The sequence below is a fragment of the Rattus norvegicus genome, chromosome 2 (genome assembly GCF_021556685.1).
Source record: "Rattus norvegicus strain SHRSP/BbbUtx chromosome 2, alternate assembly SHRSP_T2T, whole genome shotgun sequence".
Taxonomy (NCBI): Eukaryota; Metazoa; Chordata; class Mammalia; order Rodentia; family Muridae; genus Rattus; species Rattus norvegicus.
The window spans coordinates 53,683,749-53,700,222 of record NC_141535.1 but is presented as its reverse complement, the minus strand read 5'-3'; the positions used below and the strand labels follow the sequence as shown (position 1 = coordinate 53,700,222).

Here is a 16,474-nt window from a genome sequence, read left to right as displayed (position 1 = left end):
AACCAGGAAGTTATATAACTCCACTATGTATCACTAGAACATCCACTAAGAGTAAGAAAGGAATCCAGATAACAAAAGAAATATTTGTCCCCAGGAAGAGCCCCCCAAAGCGCTATCCAATACCATGTATTCAGTATTGAAATCATATAAATACCAGTGCCATTATACAGAACAATCCGGTTGTGTTTGCATATTTAGGAGTGCACATACAAACACATATAAGCGTGAAAACATAACACTGTAGTTGTGTAACTCAGGCTAATGTGACTGTTGCTTGTGCCTTGGAGCCAGATTTTCTGGTCTGTGCCGATGCAAAAGGATTAGGGTGTCTCAGGGGAGCAGACAGAGACTCAGCCTCCTGCAGTCCTGACTTGGGAAGTTCCTTTACCATGGTCAACCCCTTACTTCTGGTTCTTGGAAGAATTATGATCATTGGGTGAGGTCTGAGCTTCACCACAAGAGGAAGTTCTCCACAGTTGGAGGTAACTCAGCAGGTTTCCCTTGAAAAAACAGATTTACTGAAAAAGATTTCTTTATTTATTATATAAGTACACTGTGGGGGACACACCAGGGGAGGTATTGGATCCCAGTGGTTACTAGGAATTGACCTCAGGACCTCTAGAAGAGCAGTCAGTGCCCTTAACCTCTGAACCTCTCTCCAGCCCTGTGTTATTCCTTTATATTTCAACTTGTCCTTTCATTTTATATTTATTTTCATTTTCTTTCTTTTTGTTACATTTGCAACTATTTCATTTCCCTTTCACAAGCGCATGGGCACATTTGGGAGCCTGAACTGGAGCTGAAACCTGGGCCAGAGCGGGAGAAATGGCCTCTGCCCTGGTTTGAACCTTGCACTATGCTTGGGGAATGCCATGACTCTTGGCCAGGTAGCTTCAAATCTACTTCCCAGACCTGAGAGGAGTGATAAAGAAAAATGATTGGTTTGGAGCTGGGCCCTTTGACATCTTGGACATAACTGCTTTCGGCTTGAGAAGAGCCTTAATGTCCTCTGCCTGCTCACTGATTGTCCTTGCAGGCTTAGCCTGTGTCTCCTCAGGCCTTGTGTCTTCTTTGGGCCTCTCTGGTTACACTTCCTGAGTAGTGCATGTTCCTCTGGATATTGAGTCAGCCCCTGTAAAAGACTTGTGTATTTGTGACCAGGGTTTCTTGATGCCATTTCTGTGCCATTTGGGATTGCTGCGGTGTGGTTCTTGGTCTTGGCTATGTCTGTATGATAACCCAAACTCCTGAGGGGCATAACTAGCAAAGCTCCTTACACATTGATGTTGAGATCAGCTCTGTTATGAAAAAGGCTAAGTTATGGAACAGAAGGAAGTACCCAGCAATGGAAGACAGGGAAAGAAAGTGTGATTGATGGATGCACAACAACTATTGCCCTCCATGAGAAACACAGAGGCATATGGTTTTCAGGAAGATAGGTGCAACTGGAGATAATCAGTGAATGGATGACCGATTCTCAAGGTGACAGGAACCAAATGTCTCTCATGCGTGGGTCCTAGTCTTGCTAGAGACATAAAACCATGTTTTGCTCCAATGATATGAAAGTAGCTGGGGAATTGTGTGGGAAATAAGATGGGCTGATCAGAAAGGTGGAGAAGTAGGAAGAATAGGCTCAAAGAGGACAATACCATTGTTCGAAATTAACATCATGCAAACTCATATCATCCAATAGAGAAAATGAATGAATGTGTCCTGGTTACTATATTATTGCTGTGATTATACACAATGACAAAGGCAACTTCTAAAAGAAAGAGTTTAGCTTAGCTTAAGGTTTCAAATGTTAAGAGTCCATGATGACAGATAGAGAGAATAACTGAGAGAGCTTACATCTTGATCAATCCCCAGAAGTCAGGAGAGTGAGAGGAGAGAGGGGAGAAAAAGAGGAAAGGGAGAGGGAGAGGGAGAGGGAGAGGGAGAGGGAGAGGGAGAGGGAGAGGGGGAGGGGGAGAGGGAGAGGGAGAGGGAGAGGGAGAGGGAGAGGGAGAGGGAGAGGGAGAGGGAGAGGGAGAGGGAGAGGGAGAGGGAGAGGGAGAGGGAGAGGGAGAGGGAGAGGGAGATTGAGTAAAGGGAGTCTTCTGAAACATTAACATACAGTCCCAGAAACGAACTTTCTCCACAAGGGTCATACCTCCTGATCCTTCCTAAAAAGTTCCACCAACTAGAAATTTGGCATTCAAACATGAGACTGTGAGAATTGCCTTCATTTAAAACATCAGAGAATGACTGAGTGGACCTGTGAATAAATGGTAAAGCATCCCACACAGGGACTAGCAGATAAAAAGAACAGACCACCAATTTGGGGTACCTAGTGCAGGCTATTGACTGTGAACCCCAGGAATGTTTATTTGAACGATTTGAACACATGGCTAATTCATTGTCCACAGAGCTCACCTTAGTTCCTCCAGAGCTTCTTTTCAAGATGTCCTTTCTGACCAGGTGCCCTTTGCTCAGAGTCTCTTCTCACCTAGGTGTCTTTGATCTCTGCTTGAATGGAGGATGTTGTCATGAAAATTCAAAGTTCACCATGTGAGATCATTAATGTCCAATGTCCATTATGATATGTCATTACACAGGCGGCCTGAACTCTCACTTGCTAACCCCTCCGTACCGCTCTATTCCTGAGTGAATTCAGAGCACATTTCTCCCTAAGTTATTACACACAGGAACACTAGAGCTCTCTGGGACATCCCAATGCTGTGTGAACATAACCAACATCCATTTGCTTTAAGATAGGTCTTGTGCACAGCTCATGCAGAAGACAAGAGACTTATGAACTATTATTGTACGTTGACGTCATTATGTAGGTGACAGCAGGTAGAGGATAGAACAAGGTCTATCATTGGACGAGAAGGAAGGATAGGCAGGAACACAGTCTTAGAAGCAAGAGAGAGGGGCCAGAGAGAGAGGAAAGAGCTGGGAGAACATGGCGGCAGATATTAAGACTCTTCTCTGCATACAGAATCAGGTTGTTATGTCTATTTTTTAAGGGATGGGTGTGTACAGGATTTCGTGCTGTCTACGTGGGCAAATTATATCCTATCAATTGGATCAGAGGTTATTGTGTGGTGTGTTCATTCATGAGTCCACAGTAAGAGAGCTGCAAGATAGGCAGTCTCTGTGTCAAACTGGTCTCTGTAGGAAACTGGCATGGCAGTCACGGCTTTGGGAAATGGATATGCAGAGAGATTGCTTCTGGGCTCACAGAGTAGCCACTGACAGCATGAGATGGGATGGAGCTTAGCGGGTGAGACACTTTGCTGACTGAGATGAAAATATCCTACAGATGCCACGTGGCCCTACAGTGCCAGCACTAGCATGGGATAAAAGAAAACATTTTTTTTATATTTACCACAACAAACTACTCCTTAATAAATCAATAAAAAGGAATACGAAAAACATGGCAGAGCAGTGGTGGTGCATGCCTTTGAGCCCAGCACATAGGATGCAGAGGCAGACGCACCGCTGAGTGTGGGGCCAACCTGATCTACAGACCAGGTTCTGGGTCATCTGGGGCTAAAAAGGGAAAACATTTCTTTGAAAACAAACTAACCAATAATGTGAAAACTAAAAGTAATAATTTAAATTAGAAGATAAAAAAACCCCAGATATCCTTGACTTTATGAAAACTTATAAAACTGTATTGGGGAACATAAAATGACTCACAAAATCACACAAGGGCTTAAGGGTATTCAGAGTGTTGAGGCCCCTCCTCACTAACTGTAGCCATTTAACCCAACTGTAGCCATTTTGTATTCAGTCTCCATTTTAATCATAAGGTGGAGTTAAGTTTCAGGCTCTCAGATTCCATTTCTCAGAAGTGATTAATCATAGCTGATTCTGAAAAGTTCTCCTAAATGGTCACAGTGATATGGTTTATTACTCATGCTCTGCTATCCCAATGCTCTCGAAAACCCCTGACCACTTCCTCAGTTAATATTACTTGGTACCAATCAGCATAAAAGTCAGCTGGGAATACTTTGTCTACTTAGGCAAAAATGTAACAATCCCAGTCCCTTGCCTTCTGCATGAGGTTTTCCTATAAAAAGTCTGTACCACCATCACAGCCAGCTCCTGAGTGTGTCCTGGGACCCTGATTGATCTGTCTTGGGTGTGCATTCAAAAAACTATCCCTATCTGTCTGAATTAGTGTTTGCGTGGTTTGTGTGGTCATTCCTGTACACCAACAAGATATACAGAGTCTCTGAAGAGAAGTAAATTGGGAGGATGAGCGGTATTTGGATAATCTACAGAAAGTACCATTTGTTTATAAAACTCTTCCTTTAAAGAGATGGTAAGATGAAGTTTTCAACATTATTTACTTTTTAAATTGTCAAATATTTAAATATTGGCAATTTAAAAAGTAAAGTGGAAGGGATAGAAAAATCCTTTTTCTTTAATGAATATACCTACAGTGTATTAAATCTCATTTCATTAGAGCAATAACTACGCAGAGTTTTTTAATCACACAATGAAGGTTAAGTTAGTTTGTAGAAGGAAGCAGCCATGTTTGAAAGTGATGTTTAATTGAGTGGCAGGCAAAGTGATGAATCAGAGAAAGATTTGACAGAATAGGATATGCCCAATTCTTATGAGAACACAGAGGGAAGAGAGGCAAATAAAAGGGTAATATAAATGAAAGATTATTAATATTCTGTTGATACTACCTAATGCTGGAAATTAGTCCAGTGGTAATTATTCCTTTACCAGCTTTCCCCAAAATAACCAGAGACCTTCTAATATTTCAAAGCCTTAGGCCTCAGCTGGGCAGACGGTCAAGTAGCTCAGCCCAGTTCACCTGCCCATCTGGCCCCATCCAGTATGTGCCTAGCAATCCCTTCCAGGCCTGGGATCACATCCATCTCCTCCCATGTCTCCTGGCAAAAGGCCTTTCCTGCTTCTCTTTCTTCTTCCCAGAGTCCTCTCTTCCTCCCACCTCCCACCATCCAGCTAATTAAAGGAAATAAGAAAATCCCTTAGGTAGGTGAGGAAGGACAGAGACAGTTTCACATAGTGTACCCCAACAGGTGTTCTCTTCTTTAATACTCTGAATCCTGGAGCCTGGAGCGATGGTTCAGTCCCAGTTAAGAACACAAGCAGCTCTTCCAGAAGACCCAGGTTCAATTCCTAGCACCCACAGAAGCTCACAATGGCACATAACTCTATTCTAGGACCTATTACACCCACACAGAGACATGCTTTCTGTCCGAACACCAATGCACATAAAAATCAGAAATAATAAATATAGAAATATAAAATAAAGATAAAGAGTTTCTTTAAAATGATTTAAAAACAATCTGAGTTCTTTGTGCATTCAGATACCAAATCTTCTGCCAGAAGAAAAGCTATGGAGGAGTTTCTTCCATTCTGTGAGCATTTGCCCATCTCGGTTTCATGACTTCCCACTTGCCATCGGTGGCACAGTTTCCTATTAGTAGCACAATTTCCTGCTCGGTGCCTGCCTTCCGCCTGGAAGCAAGATACCAGTGGCTCAGTTTACAGAGGCAGACACTGATGAAACCCCACATCCCTGCCGTGCTACACAAAACATACCCTGTCTTGGAGTGGAAAAAAAATCCAGTGCTGCTTTAGCATGAATTTGTTCATGGAAACTCAGGTCTGATGCATCCATTGAAATCTGTGGTCATCAGTGCACTCAGTGCCCTTTCTACTTCTATGGCTCAATGAGACTCCAGAGATCAAGTGTGGTGACACTGCCTGTCTTGTTTTACACATGGGAGCAGTTTGTCTCTCAAGGGTCATTTGTGATTCCACCTGAATTGCAATATTTAAGACTATTTCCAGGGGACTGAGGAGATGGCTCAGCATTTAGAAGCTCTGGCTGCTCTTCTAGAGGTCCTGAGTTCAATTCCCAGAAATCACATGGTGGCTCACAACCATCTGTAATGGGATTAGATTCCCTCTTCTGGTGTACATGACAACAGATCAATCTCTCTCTCTCTCTCTCTCTCTCTCTCTCTCTCTCTCTCTCTCTCTCTCTCTCTCTGTGTGTGTGTGTGTGTGTGTGTGTGTCTGTCTGTCTCTCTCTCTCCCCTCAGTCTCTCTCTTTCTCTCTCTTTGTCTCTCTCTCTAGGTGTGTCTCTCTGTGTCTCTCTCCTTTGTCTGTCTGTCTGTCTCTCTCTCTCTCTCACACACACACAACACACACACACACACACACACACACACTAAATAAATAAATCTTTCTTCTGTTTTACAAGTTTAGTACAGCTGTGCCTTCTTAGCACCTCAGTGTGGTAGGGCAAGGCCTTCTGCAGCCTGCTGAGTTTGTCTTTGAAGAGTCCTCAAGCCAGCTTTACGCAAATCCTGGCTTACCAACCTCCTACTCACCCCTATAAAAACGCACAGGGGAAAACCATTTAAGTTGCACCATTGGTAAAAAGCAGAATTGAAATAGGCTCAGAAGAGGAAACAGGGAGCCTGTCAGCAGCTGGGAAAAAGAAACCTAAGGGAGACCAGACCTGAACAGAAGCAGGAACAGCTAGAAAGTTCAGCCACTGCCTTGTAGCCTTTGAAAAAGGCCCAGAGCTGGCTTCAGAGCACCCGGGGTATCCCCCCCCTCAATGCCCACCTGAAGCCTGTCCTGGCTGGATTTGGGTTTCCTGGTATCTGGAGTTTCTCCAAAGCCAGCTCAGACCAGAGCTGTGCTGAAAATACACAGCAAAATTGAAGACACACTGCTCTCCTGGCTGTATTCCACCTGCATGACCCTGGCACCTGAAAACTGCTTCTTACATTCAGCAAAATGCACGTGCTGGGCCCAAGAGGACCTGGTGGCTATTTGCAGAGAGAAATCTGTCCCATCCAGATATTGGTAGCCTGGCCCTGCTGCTCACCTCCCACTGCCCTGTGACCTTGGGAGCCTTGGATCTCCACCTAGGATGAACTCCAATTCCAGATTGAAGCCATCCATAGCAGGGGATACGGAAAGGAGACTGTAAAACCACCAGCAATCTAGGCAGCAAAAACCTTGTATTCCTCTGCCTGAGTGCCCCTTGGGCCAGGTTATGGAGGAAGGTCCCTGCTCACCCAAGCCTGGAGGCTCTACACCCAGCAGGGCACCTGCTGTAGTTCAGAAAAAGGGATTTGGCTTCAGTCTTCAGAATGCATGGAAGCTGCAAAGAAGAGTGAGTTTAAATCACAGCAGAATCAGTCCAGTCTCTGCCAAACCCAGATTCTAATTCAGGAGCCTGAACCACAGCAGGAGAAACTAAGTAATTCTCCTGGTGTAGACACTGAACCTCCCACCAGCCCTGCTCCTGTGAGTGTTGGAAGACTCATCCCAGGTTTGGGTTTTAAAGTGTAGAAATTTCTTTATCACAGAGTTAAACTTTTGACTGTATCTTTACGTCTTTTCCTCTTTGAGTCAGTCCCATACCTCAGTACAAATTTCACATAAAAATGAGAGTTTCCATTTAAACATGGTTTTGAAGCTCCTTTACAATAGGAAATATGGTTTGTAGTTATAACTTCTGACATCTTGTATGGTTTTGCCTCCTTCTACTGTTCAAAATTTAGCAAACATTGGATCGTGGTTAAACTAGTTCTATTTGACTGAAAGAAGGGGAAGTCATGTGTGGAACCATAGAAACATGTTCAGAGTGCATGCGACATTTATGTTCTTAAACACATTTAGATTCAGAATCCATTAAGGATTTGAGAAGCAGAATGTGAGGTTCTTAGAAAATTAGGGCCATGTTTTTTAGGGAATTGAGTCTGAATTTTAAAGAATGTGCTTTTATTTTTATTTATTTTTAAAGTTTTATTCATTTATTATATATAAGTACACTATACTGTCCACAGACACACCAGAAGAGGGCATCAGATCCCATCACAGATGGTTGTGAGCCACCATGTGGTTGCCCAGTTTGAACTCAGGATCTCTGGGAGAGCAGTGGGTGCCCTTAACCACTGAGCCATCTCTCCGGCCCCTGGGTATTTATGTTTTGAGATAGGATATCTCTACTTAGCTCTGGCTGTCCTGGAAGAACCTTTGTAACCAGGGTGCCCTTGCACTAAAGAGATTCTCTTGCTGCCTGGGGGGCTGCTGTGATTAAACATGTGCACCACCAAGCCTGGCTCAGAAAGTTTTTTTTTTTAAATTTTGGTACTTTTGAAATTAAATATAATTACCTTATTTTCCTGCCTTACTTCCCCACTCCATCCCCTTCTATGTACCCCAGTGGCAACAGGCTCTCTTTCCATGTTCGTGGTATATGTTAATTATTTTATTTTGTGTATGTGTGTGTACATATGCATTCATGTGTATATTCCTAACATAGACGGACAACTTGATCAGTCTGTACACTGTCCCAAGTAAGGCTGAGCCCTTGGTATTGGATAAGCAGTTTGGGAGCTCTTACCTGGGAAGACTGTTTCTCTTGGACAGATTACTTGATTTTGGTTGTTGTTGTTGTTGGTGGTGGTGGTGGTGGTGGTGGTGGTGGTGGTGGTGGTGGTAGTTGATTGTCTGATAGGTTGGTTTGTGTTTTGTGGTTGGTGTTGGTATTGCTTATGATTTTCAAGACATGGTTTCTGTGTGCAGTCCTGGCTGTCCTGGAATTCACTCTGTAATCCAGGCTGGTCTCAAATCAAGAGATCAGCTTGCCCCTGGCAGTGGTGTGCCCGCCTTTAATACCGGCACTCCAGAGGCAGACACAGTTGAGTTTTGGGTTCTAGGCCAGCCAGGTCTAGTAAGTGAGTTCTAGCATAGCTAGGGATACAAAAAGTAAGCCTGTATGGAGGTTGGGGGAGACCAATAGAGACCAGGTAAGAGGGGTAAATAGCGGAGGGGGGAAGGAGGGAGTTAGAAAGGGGGGAAAGGAGGGAGGGAGGGAAAGTATGTCTCTGCCTCCTTAGTGCTGGGATTGAAGGCATGCACCACCACAGCCCAGGTATCTGGAGACATCCTGTCTTGCCCCTTTGTTGTTGTCCTTGTTTGGTTGGCTGGGGGTTTGTTTGCTTGTTTTGATTTGGTTTGTCTAAAGCTGAGGCCTCATGGGCTCTCCCACTTCCAGGTCTGCATGACTATTGGTGTCTCCTTGTTCAGTCTCCATGTTGGCGGGGGCTGAGACTGCAGTGGTGTAGCAAAAGGGGAATTTCCATTAGAAGGAACCACTTTAATATAGATGTAGGGGTTTTTCTGTGTTTTGTTTCATTTGGTTTTATTTCATAAATGACTGACTATTTATTCAAAAACTCACTTTTTATTGAACAGATTAGATTTTTGTTTAAAGCTGGGATTTCATTACATGAAGGTTTGACTCTACATTAAAAAGATCAACATTTTATTCAAATGATGAATAGTCTTGTACAAGCTGACAATTTATTTAAGGATCAATTTAAGGATAACTCCAGAAATTAGTGATCGACAACCATGTTAATGAAGCCAACTAAAAGTTTTGAGCCCTTTTTATTGATGGTCAAATAAAGCACAGATCGGCGCCTCTGAAAACTTTAGGAAAACCAAGCTCAGAAGTACAAAGGTTTTAAAGGCAGAACCAAAAATTGACATCAAAATTAGATAATGATCAGGGAAACCTTGAAACATTCATTGGCATGATTTTGTCAATTAGTTTTTACCTATATCTTTGTGGTTGATTTAGGTATTTTAATTATTTTGATGACTACATCTGCACTATGATCAAGGCAGAAGAAATCTCAAATGTGTGGACGTTGGAGGGTGGGGTAGAGGGCTGAGAACTGTCTGGGCAAAGCAAACTGAGTCAGAATACAATGGTGAGACCTTAGATATTTCAGACTCCATTGAATAGATTGACTTTTCATGAACATTGCTGATTGGTTTTTAGAGATTCGACATTTATTTCCAGAAGAGACCTTTAACTTGAAAGGCTGATTTTATGACAAATTCCGCCTTTCTGAAAAGGATCAACTTCTCATTTCGATCATGAAGGTAAAGGGAGTGCGGAGGGAATTTATATTCTTGATTCAATATTGTTATACTGGTTCCCTTTGGATTACCAGTTTAACTTCGCACATTAGCACAGTAAAGACCAAAGAACACGAGTTTTCTTCACACCCTGGTTGTCTCCATTTTCTAGGTCAGCATCGATAGTGTCCCAGGAGACAGCATCAACAGGGTAAAGCAAATGCCTTGAGGCAAGATCCTGCATCCGGGAGCAGGGACCAGCTTCTCTTCAGAAAGGAGCTGTGCACCTGAAAAATGGAGCCTGAAAACAGATTTTTCAGGGACATTAATGACCTCACATGGAGAATTTGAATTCTCATGGCAATGTCTTCCACTCAGGCAGAGGTCAAAGAAGCTTTGAGGAAGCAAGGAGGTTGAGAGCAGAGTTGCACCAGGCCGTTCAGAAAGCACATCTTGAAGAGATCTCCTGGCTCTAGAGGAAGTAAGGTAAGTTCAGTGGACAGCCAATGAACCTCATGTGAAATCCTCTCACCGAATTATCACTGGACTGCAAAATCAATGGCCTCCCTCCTTCTCTTTCTAACACAAGAAAGAACTTTGCAGAATGTGACTATTATGCTTCTATCTTATGCTGCCATGCCTTCTGTCTCTGATGGTTGGGTCTGACCCCAGAGATTCAAACTGCCTTAGAGGTTTGAAAGCCTGGGATACATTTCTTGTCTTTTTTTTTTTTTTTTTTTTTTTGTCCGGAGCTGGGGACCGAACCCAGGGCCTTGCGCTTGCTAGGCAAGCACTCTACCACTGAGCTAAATCCCCAACCCCTTCTTGTCTTTCTTAAGTGTTCATGCAGTGAGAACAACTGGCCTCTTCTTCCTGCTGCTGTGCCTGCCCTGCTGTGGTGGAGTGCATCCCCCTGTAACTCTCTCATCCAATAGAAGCCTTTCTTGCCTTCAGGGACAAAACAACCCAAAAACCAAAACCAAAAACCAAAACAAAAAAAAAACCCAACAAAACAAAACAAAACAAAACAAAACAAAACCCCATCTTCTTTAGAACTTAAAAACAGAATGACCAATAGTGCTTGACATTGACTCTGTTTCTTCTAGGCATGGAACCAGAGATAACCTGGGAACTTGGGAACTTGCTGGTGTTTCAGTCCTCAGAGAGCTGAAGGAAATATCTGGGTACCCAGATGTGGTGGTGGACCCACTGGACTTCCCAATGCATGCACCCTGATTGCAATTGATAGCATATCAACATGGAATCTTCGTAATTTTTAATAAATATATTGGCTCATTTATTCACTCATCCATACATTTTCATTCATTCATTCATTCTATGGTGGTTTAAAGGAAGGAGGTCCTCACAGGCTCATATTTGAATGTTTGGTTCCTAATTGGTTGAATTCTTTTGCAAAGATGACGAGGTATGATTCTTTTGGAAAGATGTGAAGATGTGACTCTAGGTGTTCTCTCTCTGTCTGTCTCTGTCTCTATCTCGGTCTGTCTGTCTGTCTGTCTGTCTCTCTCTCTCTCTCTCTCTGTCTCTCTCTCTCTCTGTCTCTCTCTCTCTCTCTCTCTCCCCCCCCCCCCCGTCTTCCCCTCCCCTTCTGGTGGTGCTGCCATCTGGTGGTGGAACAAGATGTGTGCAATCTCAGCCATTCCTTCTCTCTGCTGTCTTGGACTCTAACCCTTTGGAATCCTTAATCCAAACTAACCCCTTCTTTCATAAGTTACTTTGACTTTGATTATGTTGTTAAATCAGAGCCATGGAATAGAAACAGATTCACGACTTATGTTACAGATGATGTGGGCTTGCAGGTCATTAATTTCACACAGCTATTTGTTCTCTTTTTGGCTATTTCTCTTCCTACCTCTCAAGCAACCTTGAGTTTGCTAGCCAACTTTTCTCCACACATTTCACCCAGCTCCTCTCATGTGACAAGACGAAAACTTGATTTTATGGATCTAGCAAGCCTAGGGCCCAGTAATGAGAGACATTGAATATCTGTCATCTGGAGACTTGGTCATCCATTGGGGGTGGCTGTCTCGGGGCACAAGCATCTCTCTGTAGACCTCACAACTTCATTCCTCTTGAAGAACAATAATTGCTACACATCTGATCCCCACTCCCTCTTCATTCAGTCTTTCACCAGAGCAAAGGATTTTTTCACTGGTTATCTCACTTAGTGTTTAGAAACAGGGCTGCAAGTGGGATCGCTGGTTAAGTATCTCTGGGGTGTCTTGATCCTCTGGTCCCCAAGGATATTGGACATTCAAATGGTATTCAGCCATACATGGAGGCTTCACCCCCAGAGAAGTAAAGTAAACCTCCAACCAACAAAAGCACAAAACAAAACCAGGGAAATGCATTAGCAAGCCAGCACTGACCACCCCATTAATATTCTTGGAAGAGCAAATAGGCAGTTCCTGAATGAATCATTTTGGTTTCTGGCTAAGGACTCCCTCATTGGCTTCTGCTTAGGCTGTGCCCTCTCACCTGAGTGGAGGAGCTGGCGTGGGGGAAGGGGGTAACAAGTCTTTCCCTGGATCCAGGTGCTTGGCTAAACCACAGAGTGTGCCAATGAGCAGCCTCCAAGCTGACCTACTCCCTGCGGGGCAATAAGGGCATAGCATTGTCCAAAAAGGATCCCTCCCTCCCTCTCTCCCCCCCTCCCTCCCTCCCTCTCTCCCCCCCTCCCTCCCTCCCTCCCTCCCTCCCTCTTTCCCTCCTTCCTTCCCTCCCTCTCCAACGTTCCTCTCTCCCTCCCCCTCCCCCACACCCCTGTGTGTGTGTGTGTGTCTGTGTGTGTGTGTCTGTGTGTGTGTGTCTGTGTGTGTGTGTGTCTGTGTGTGTGTGTGTGTCTGTGTGTGTGTGTGTGTCTGTGTGTGTGGTGTGTAGGCGACCTGGTCAGTGCTCAAAGAAAGAAATGCAGGACTTACTGAGGGGATTCGCTGCAAAAACCTAAAACCTAGTGTTGCAGGGTCAGGGGTCCGATCCTTTAGGAAATATTGCGGGGCTTAAAACGTGCCCGGGCATTTGCCGAGGGCATTCCGCACGAAATCCGCAAAAAATCGGACGAATTGTCAGAGTTTAGAAATGACTGGAAGAGGAGAGAGTGTGCAAAAGCAAACCAAAACCGCGGCGTCCTGGCCGCCTGTCAGTCACACTCTCTCCCCAGACCCAGCCGGTTTTCCATGTGTTAGGCTGACACCGGATCCTGGGCTCTAGCCGAATCCCACCTCAGTTTGCCTGGAGGAGCCCGGATTTAAGCACAAAAAGAAAGTGCGGAGGAATAAAATCAGGGACGCTATTTAAAATCATGGTCCGGGTTAAGTCGGTTCCTGCAGGCAGCTGACTAGAACTTGATTCACCAGACAAGTCGCAGCCTCTGGAGAACCTGGATAAGGGGCCCTGATGATCCGGAAGCGCCTTGAGACTTAGCGCTGAGGACAGACTTCCCAAGAGGGAACAAGCCAGCAACCGGAAGCTGGGAGGCTGAGCTGAGAATTGGCCTCTGAATGGTTTTCCTCTTGGCTCTGGCTTTTTCATTGTCCTAAGCTCCCACCAGCCTTGAGGAGCGGGCCTGCAGACTAACCAATGACTTTCCTAGGATGGCAAAGCTTGCCTAAAAACTCCAGCGTGCATAGGAGAAGCCCCCTGGTCAGTCTCCTTTCATAGGAACAAATGCATGCTGTAGCCCCTGCCACATGCTTACTGGGGAAAGAAAGAAGGCCTGAGAGGGCCAACCCAGACCCTGCTGCTTTGGAGCCCTGGACAGTGAGAGGAATAAATAAATGAAGGAAGAGAGAAAGGTGTGGAGGGAGGGAGGGAGGGAAGGAGGGAGGCATCAATGGGTCTGAATGACAGGCCTTACTACATTTGCAGAGAATAAAAAGAAGCAGCTATGGAAAACAGTGCTCAGATCCTGGGAGAGTCAGGGATGACATTTCCCCTGGATTTCACGTGTGTGAGACAGTGCCTGGGAAGTCAGTGGCTCTCACTCTGCAGCCCACCCTTTCCCTCCAGTGCCCCCTGTGTTCTCTAAACCGTGCTTAGGATGTGGATACCAGTGCTCAAGCATGGTCAACATCCGGTGTGATTCATCCTGTGTACTTTGTTGGACTATAAGTTGCAGTTTTAACTTTTCAGTATTCCCAAGAATTTTAAGTGATCTTTTATTTCCCCCAAAAGAACGAATCTGTGAACTAAGTCATGTGCCATGGTAGAGAGTGACCATACAGATGTCAGTGTGACTAAAACACTTAAGTATCATTGCCTACAATCTTTGAATTTTCTCTCTGAAATTCCTGTTTCTACAAGTGTTTGTAGGAATTAATGTAATCCCTGAATAGAAATGTTGACCAGAATGTTTCTCTTTGAATTTTAACATTTCTTAAATTCACATCTCCTGGACCTTTCGAAAGAGGTGGACATTCTCAGATAATACAGCTTTGATCCCTGAGAGAATGGTAACTGTCCACAATGTCCTCTACAGAGCAGACCTGGGGAATAGTACTTCAATACTTCATCGACAATACCAATGCCAGACATTCCTGCAGAACTTCTCTTTCTAGTACAAAAACGACAAAAAATAGTTTTGTAGTAAATTTAGTGGAGATTATCTTGAAACTCATGGTTGAGGACTGTCTCTACTCCAAAATTGATTGGTTTCTGCATTTTTTGATATTTTGATAAGCATAAATTTAAACAAGTAGAAGGCTTTTCAGTTTGGATCCCTTGGAATAGATAATACACAAATATGGTCTATTTTTGCTACTGAATCTTTGACCTCTAAAATGTTGTCATAGCTGGGTTTGGAGAAGGCTGTTGGCTTAGATATTGCTTGAGTATCTGCAGGTCAAAGGACAGCCACTATAGTGACCAGGACACATTGGTTGGATCCAGGACAGTCAAGCTCTGGAGTCTTCCAGCCTGGTCACTGAGCCATGGGCATGATAACACTGGTCCTGCTATACTGTCCTTGTGGAATCTAGTAGGACTGTGAGGACAGAGAGAAGGTCCCAAGGGAAGTGAGAGCTGGATTCCCTGCCTACCTACCCTCTTTGACCCCTGGGTGAACTTCAAACACATCCTGAAAAGTATTGGTCACAGGTGTCCTATCTTAAATAGGTGCCTTGGACACAAGGAATCACATGTCTAGGTCTCAGACTGACCTCCGAGATCTCCCAGGAATGCACTCTGGATTTTGGAGGATTATTTAACTTGGAAATGTCCAGTGTACTTACCTTGTTTGTAACTTATCATGATTATGTGTTCTCTAAGACACTGAAGTACATTGAGCTCTTACATGTACATGCTTGTATGATATCCTGTTTAATGACGTTTTAAAGTAAACCAACCACAGTGGAAATCAGGAGACTGGTGATCAGGGTCCTGTCTCACAGCACCAAGTACAGCACCCCTTCCCCTTCCACCTCAGGAGTACAGGAAGGGCTTTCCAGCTCAGCAGGAGGCTTCAGCATTAAGAATTCTTGTGGAAATCCATCCATCAAGAACACAGAGAGAGAAGCAGAGAGGAGGTTTGCCCCACTGGGCAGGACTTTTATGGGGGAGTGGATGTGTGGTTTCAATGTTGTACAGGGCCGGTGTAGCCAATATCTGGCTACCATAACATTTATCAGGTTTTGTACATATTTGAGATTGTTTAGCAAGAACATGTTTTTTCTATTTCCTCTTTCTATACCATTCAAGGTACCTGTCCCAGGTCTCCTAAAAATTCATGGCCAATTTTTTGTCTAGTATCTATTCCATGAAAATTTTATTTAGAGATATTAATAAGTATAACTTCCTTAATGTTTTTAAACTTTGTCTTGATTCTTTGTGAAATGTACATTTACAGGACACTCACCTTCCCATCCCTCCATATCCTCCCTCTCCCCTTGAAATCCTGCAAAATAAAAATGAATACATGAATAAAACATCCCTATATGACAGCTGTGGTATGTCACATTGTGTCACATAGTAAACCCCTTTGTGCACACAGCTTCACCTGAGAATGTTCATTGCAATGAGTCACTGGTCTGGTTTGATACCTCAGCTTCTCCTACAGTAGCACTAAGGGATCTCTCTGGGACTCCCTCATAAGACTGCAGTGCAGCCACGTTCTATGAGCCTTCACAGTTTTCACTGTGTGCCTGACTTGACACTGTAGCGGTCTCTATGCACATTTACAGTTTTTAAAGATATAACTCAAAAAATGCTGCATCTGGTTGCTAATGCATTTACCTGGTTTGGTTTGGTGCTTTTGTTGGTTGGAGGTTTACTTTATCTCTCTAGGTGTTAAATCCCCATGAATGGCTGAATACCATTTGCATGTCCAATATTCTTGGGGACCTGAGAATCAACACACCCCAGAGATACTTAACCAGTGACCCTACGTGCAGCTCTGTTTCTAAATGCTAAGTGATATAACCAATGATATATCTTTCCTCTGGTGAAAGACTGAATGAAGAGGGAGTGGGGATCAGATGTGTAGCAATTATTGTTCTTCACAAGAAGGATGAAGTTGTACTGTCTGCTTAA

The 16,474-nt window shown here is 44.0% G+C and overlaps 2 long non-coding RNA genes across 4 annotated transcripts in view; both read left to right on the top strand.

Annotated features, from left to right (window-relative positions):
- Nucleotides 1-16,474, top strand: part of LOC134485850 (uncharacterized) — a 704,841-nt gene that overhangs the window by 372,497 nt on the left and 315,870 nt on the right. The gene's annotated exons all lie outside the window — the stretch shown is intronic.
- On the top strand, nt 6,401-11,236 carry LOC103691468 (uncharacterized). The gene is made up of 3 exons (XR_015674057.1): nt 6,401-7,300; nt 10,307-10,414; nt 11,035-11,236. It is a non-coding gene; the product is annotated as an uncharacterized LOC103691468 (long non-coding RNA).